This window comes from Miscanthus floridulus, chromosome 16 (assembly GCF_019320115.1).
Source record: "Miscanthus floridulus cultivar M001 chromosome 16, ASM1932011v1, whole genome shotgun sequence".
NCBI lineage: Eukaryota > Viridiplantae > Streptophyta > Magnoliopsida > Poales > Poaceae > Miscanthus > Miscanthus floridulus.
Window position 1 is genome coordinate 66,054,457 of NC_089595.1, and position 7,194 is coordinate 66,061,650.

A 7,194-nucleotide genomic window follows, 5' to 3' on the forward strand; every position below is an offset into this window, starting at 1 on the left:
ACCCCCTGGCCTCGCTTCCGTGAAGGAAGGTAGCACCAGGTCCAAGTTGGGGAGATAGAACAAGTTCTACCAGTACGTCTGCCCATCGAACCCTGGCAGGCGGGCGAGGGGAAGGTACTGGCCAGTAGCATGTGAACGCACCTGGATTTAGGCACCCCCATCGCTAGGAACGCGCCGCTAGGGAACGACGGCACCACCTAGAACACCCACCTCCAGAGCACGAAGTGGGGAAAGATCCCTAGGAATGCCTCACACAACATGATGAAGGTTGCCATGTGGAGGATCCCCTCTGGCATCAGGTCATGAAGCCAGAGCCCATAAAAGAACAAAAGTCCTCACACGAAGGGGTGTAGGGGAAGGCCGAGCCCTAGGTGGTGGAAGGCGGTGAAGGAGACGGTCTCCCCATTCTTGAGCATGGGTGCTAGCTCGCCGACGCTAGGGGGCATAGCCAACCACTAGAACCTCCTCTAGTGCTAGCCCATTCTCCTCCATCCTCCTGATCTCCGCCTCGGTGACCCCGGACGGCCCCTATTCCACCATGGGGACAAAGGCGGGGGCAAGGGATAGCAAGCAAACTTGCGGGATAAGGGGGAAGCCAAGGTCATAGGAAGAGGAAATGTTTCACCAGAAGCAGGAGGTAACTCTCCCTCTCTACCTTTCCATTCCCGCTTTTGTACTCTAAAAGCAGCAGTAGCCGTGCTCCCACGATCCCATGCAAGATCGTGCGACGCGGCGGTGGTTGCCGGACTTGAGGCAGAGGCAAACCACCGCCTCCCTATCATCCTGACCCTATTGAAGCTAAGCCGCGCTTGCCACCCACTCCACGCATGCCTCCTCATGGGACTTAGGGGGATACGCCTCCCCCTAGGCCCATCGGCTACCATCGATGGCTCGGATCCACACACACCAAGTGTCGTGGCTCCTCCTCCACCAGATCTACTCCACGTGGCTCCAATGTCCCATCTCCCAGATGAGACGGGATGGTGCGGGGGCACGCACGCGTGTCATAACTCCTCCACCAGGCATGACAGCCCAGATGCCATCAACCGCCTGTGCAAGGTGTCAGCGGATGGGACACGCCTAGAAGCCGCCCCTTTTGCTGGCAAGAGGCCCCACAATGGCCTTGGGGGCTACGCTGGCTCCCCAGATGGAGCAACCCAACCCCCTAATCAATAGGCGCTCAGGTGGCGCATCCCCCAAAAACCAACCAACTCCTCGGAGTTGGGTCAGGAGCCGCTGAGCAGTGGGCCCAATGAGGGCCTCTGTCTAAGCCTTAGCGCATTCCCACTTCCCCGATCTATGGCCGTAGAGGGTTGGCCCCAGAAGACTGGCTTGAGGGGATCGAGACCTATTATCATAGCCCACAGAGGGCCGTGGAGTTCTGGATGATCAGATGGCCCCAAGACAGAGCCCAGCGCTCTTGATCACCTAACCCATGGCAGGCTTTGGTCAAAAAGGAGGGCACCCCTGGGCCTACAGTTGGCAACTCCTAGACAAGTCCATGAGCTCTTGCTCAAGTCGAAGACCCATGTGACATGGACTCGAGAAGGGATCAACATCATCTTTGCTCAGCCTCGATAGCCGAGCACCATCCGTCGCACTGAAGGAGAAGGCCCCAAGCAGGGCACAACACTCTCGTCAGCGGAAGCCATCCCCACCAAGGAGGGTTCGGTGACAAGAAGATCGAATTTAGATGTTCATCGCCATCATGCCAGGCGAGGCCATGAAGGGCTCGAGGGCTTTGTTGACAGTCACTAACACCAATTATAAACTGTCAACACAACCTGCATTTATATTTAATTCCATCGCCAAATATAAGTATAGGGGTTTAAACTAATAAATTCCATGAGCTTTGGTGATTTCATGACTCTAGGAGGATTTAACCAAAAAATAGCTCCTAGGACCACTATTATACACTCCAAACAAGCAAACCGACGACAAGTGATTCAACCTGCAAAAACTGCGAAAGACCACTCTAGAAGGTTCCAGAAGATGCCACGCCGAAGCTTGGGCCAAACGGCCACAAAAGAGGGCTAGCCTGCCCAGTCCATAGGCTGGCCGACTGGCCACAGAGCCTACTCGCCCTCCACTACCTCATACTCATTCCCAAGATCTACACCGTTGATTTTAAAGTGGTTTTAGGTAGTTTTATCCAATGGTGATCGAGGGAGTTGACGTGGATTGAGGACATGGCAATTCCTTGTCCCCTACTCCACCTCGATTCCTTGCCCCCTACTCCACCTTAGCCTATATATAGCAGCCCCTACCCCCCTCTCTAGAGCCATCCTAAAACCCTAATTCATATGGCTATGAGCTGCACCTGTGTTTTATAAAATCGATTCGAGATAAATCATTCCTAGGAGAAGGCAATGGAAACCCATACTCACACCTATAGAAGTTTGCACAAACCTATGCATGCTTACGTATCACTGGCATGTCTAATGAGACCTTAAGATGGAAGTTGTTTCCATTCTCTTTGATAGGAAGAGCTAAAGAATAGTATAGTTAAACCATAGAAAGTATGCAAGGAGATTAGGAAACGTTATGCTCTAAATTTTGTTTATGTTTCTTTCTCATCTTTAAGGTGGTTAGCCTTAGACAAGAGGTTCTAAATTTTAGATAACTAGAAGAAGAATCTCTTGCCACATCATGAGATCATTTTAATGACCTCATCATCATAGGCCCTAACCTTGTCATTCAAGACCTGATGCTTCTTCAACATTTGTATATAGGTCTTAGCAAGGATTCCATGGAATCCCTTGATGCAGCCTCTAGAGGAGCTTTCCTTTATCTGTCTGCTAGTGAAGCAAGGTCTATGCTTGATAAGATTAGTGGAAAAACTCCCTACACTAGCATTCATAATGCACTACCCGAGGAAGAGAAGGAATCATCTCCCGATCAAGAAGAGGAAGTTTTGATAGCCAAATCACAACCACTCCAATTCCAAGATTTAGCTATCATCCCAAACCATCAACACCCCAAAATCTTCCAAAGGAAGAAGAAATTCAACCTTTGGAAATCTCTTTTAAGGATGATCTTTTTATGCTGATTTTGGGAAAAGCTTATTATTACATAAGAGGCCTTCGAACGAATATAATTCAAATCCTCTCAAGAAGAGATCTCTTAGGAAGCGTCCTTATTTCCATGTAGGACATTGGGAAGAAGTCAAGGGTGACATGCCAAGTGATGCTATAGAAGGAGAGCTGAGTAATTTAGACAATCCTATCTTCTCCCCTTCTATACCCACATTAGATGTCTCATCTAAACCCATCTTTAAACCCATCCTTGATCCCGATGAGTCCCCTTATGATCTTTCTCCTAAGTCTCATGATGATCCTAGAAATCCATTAAGACAACTAAAGCATAGGAGTCATGAAGACCACAAGGATGATCAAAAAGAGCAACAACAATGGCTAGAATATATTAAGAACTCATATGTCGTTGCTAAAGAATGGATGGATAAGGATGAAACCTTATGGGTAGAATCCAAACTTAATTTAGATCCAAACAGTGAGCTTAAATCAATCTCCTTAATAAACATGACTCATCCAAGTTTGGAGGAGACCTTAGAAAAGATCAACCCGAGAGTCACCAACCAATGGGAAATCTTGGACAATAAAACGTCCAATCAATGTCATAGGCATGGAATGATGGAGACAATGTTTTCTCCTATGGACATTCATGAAGAATCACTCTTGGAGTTTAAAAACAAAGATTACATCATCAAGCATGGAAGCCACTTCATTAACACGTCATCGAATCCATGCTTGCATAAGAAATCTCCTAAATCATTTGGTCTCTCTAACATTGCCACATACAAGATCTTCCATCCCCTCATACATCCTGTTCATAAAGACTTTGAAAGGGTGGTTGTAGATGCATATATTTATCATAACTATTGCAAATCTCGTTGGCATAAATCTTGACATAGGCACCCAAAGATTGGTGTTGGAGGGGAAACCACTTCACTAATTAGAAATAATTCGAAGGTTTCCCAAGGACAAGCTTTTGTCCTAAAATAAGCACTTTCGGGACATAACATGAGCCTTCATCTTTTGCTATAATGCCCTTATGAAATGAGCATAGAAATATAATTGTGAAAATATTCTTTCGGGTATTTTTGTAACTAACCATTCTAGGTTTGAAGCACAAAGGATGAAGGATGAGGACGCATGGTATGTCCAACCAATTATCATGCAACATTGAATCACATTCACACATGAGAGTTCTATCATCCAAACTTGATTTTGCTACAAAATTCATGTGCGGGGATGAACTAAAAAATCTTATGCCATGTTGCTAATTTTTTGTTATCTCTACCTTTAAGTCATGCTCAATTTGCTAAATAACAATCTTGCTCTTTCATCTCCAATTGAATAAATCTCTATAATGCTTTCATGCTACCTTTGTTTACTATAGTATGTTCAAGGTTTGGAGTTTGTTCATACATCTCATAAATTAAGCATGGTGCTTAGTTTAGGAGTGTTGATCTTATTTTCAAAGGCTTTTTAAATTAAGCGTGGTGCTTAGGTTAAAAGGCTTTTCTAGATTAAATTAGACATGGTGTCTAGTTTGATTTTTGAACCAAGAATATGCTATAGTAGATACTAGTCATTTTGTTAGACTAACCCCAGGCAGGAAACTCTTAATTCAATATTGATAAGTCACGAGATGAATTCAAATTGGAGATGAAGTCAGGCACATAACAAACTCTAATAACATTGCGCAAAGAAGACACAACTCATTCATCATGATGGAAGAAATGTAAGTATCAAAGTTTATTCACTTTGTCTTCTACTACAAGTTACCTTTACCTTGATCTATGCTTGTATAAAACATGATAAACAAAATCTATGCTAAAGCAATCCTAAAACCATCTTTTCATTAGCATAGATGTAATTCATAAAATTTATGGACAACAATCCATAGTTCAAATTTATTTTATTCCCTCGGGTATGTCTCCACTAATATTTTGTAGGGATGAATGAATACAAGCTACCCTTGTCCATGATTTGGCATAAATCTACAAACCCAGCCACCACTACAGCTATGGAACAAAGAGGATGAGTGCCATAAAACATGATCAGTAATCAAAGCACTCACTCATAGGAAGTGCATGAGTAAATCAACAGATCTGAGGCATACAACAATGAATGAGTGGAGCAGAAGGTCCAACAAGATGTCAAGATCAAAGAGCAAAAAGATGGCATAACAAAAGGATGAGAAAGAAAGGGTGCAATTTAGAAAACAAAAAGCTCATGAACACTCAAGCTGCAAGGCTAGCCGAACAAGGAAAACTTCAAGAGAAAGGGAAAGACCACCATGAGTCACTTACTCTTTGTCACATGGTGTCATCACGCTCCAATGACAAAGGTAACATCCTAAGGTAAATGGTCATTACTTAAAAGGCTTTTCCTTGATTCTGGTATGCACATAAATAAGAAACAAAACATGTTTGGGTTACAACTTCATCACTTAATCCAACCAGACTAACTCAACATGTTCTTTAATCTTGTTGCTAGCACCACTTTCTTGATCTCATAGTTTTAACCAAATGAGCTAAAATATTGCACATCCTATCTCTAGAAGATGATAGTCATAATCAAGTAAAGATTGATGCATTATGCATAGATAGACAATCCTTCCATGAGTTAAGCAATTCAACCCTTTTTGCTAAATGTACTTAAATGCTACATTCATACTCAATCTTCTGATCTTATCACCCATGTTATAATTGAACAAAGCACACAACATCAACTTTATCTTATTCAGTGTGCCTAAGGATAGAGAAGAATAAATAAAGTTTTGGTTCTATTGGTGTTTTCCCACCAACAGAGCCCATGCACTTGATCTCTACCTTGTCTTTATGAGCAGGACACACTTCAAGCAAAGTGTGGGAGAGTCAGTTGATTCTCCAAATTTCTACAAGTGTTTTAAACCTGTCAAACCAAAGTCCAAATTCAAAACCAAGACGGGTTTGGCAGAAGGTGACATCACCATTAAAGGCATCATCACAAGAATCCTTCACAAGGAGAAGTCCGGTTCGAAGAACTTACAACACCGAACCCTCACTGAAAGAGCTAACTTGGGGGAGAAGCACTCTCGTGTATCTAGGTAAGTATTCTTTCCTCTTTTGTTTTAGTTTTAGTTTCTTTTAATAGTTAAAAGAATGATGAATGAAAAAACAAAATAAAAAGAGTGTGTATCTAGGTTGCTTTAATTTGAGAGCTAAATAAAATAAAGAGGACTTAGAATAATTTCTTAAATGAAAAATAAAATAAAAAGAGTGTGTAATTCCTTTCATGTACCTAGTTTTCAGCCTTGAATTCTCCCGAGTTTTGGATACGACTATTTTGATATAAGGATTTATTCTGAACTTGAAACTCGTGGGTAGCATATGCTTGATCTAAGTCTAGGTAATTGACAAATATGATATAAGAAGGTCTGAGCTGTTGTTTATCTTGTTCCAAGTGACACTTAAGTTCTAGAGATTTATTTTTTGGAAAACATAAAAATGCTACATGATGAGTTCAAGTATGACAAAGCTTGAATTTCCACTAGAGCCATATGTGTTATTTAGGCTAGTAAAACTTCCACATATATGTTGCTTGCTTTTGCATTAAGTTTTGTCAAGCTTTGTTGACTCATATGAGAGGTTTGTCATGCTCTTAAAATCAAGATCACGTACACATCACCCAAATATGCACTACTCCTACACTTGGGGTAGGTGCAGAAACATGCCTTCCATCTAGATCCACCCAAAAATGTTTTACTCCTACACTGGGAGTGAACACAAAAATATAATTGATAGGTTTTCCATCCACCAAATAAATGCTCCAAGTTCTTATTGTTGTCTCTCAAAGTTTTGTTACAGAAAAAAACATGGGGTATGCAAAAGTTATTCATGAAAAAAAGAAAGAAAAGAAAAAAAAAGAGTTGAGAAAAAAATGGACAAGTGCCTGAGATATTTAAAACAATGGGTACTTAGATGCTCGCCTAAAAAAAAGATAAATAAGATAGCCCTTGTTCTGTAGCAAATGTTTCCAAGTTTCAAAAGAGAGATAAGTTTTCAAGGAGCAAAGTAGAATTAGGTTTCCACCATATATATCCACCACATATCCACACACATGCACATCCATTGTTTTACTTTACAATATATTCATTGCAAGTATGCTCTAGCTTTCTCCCTACCTA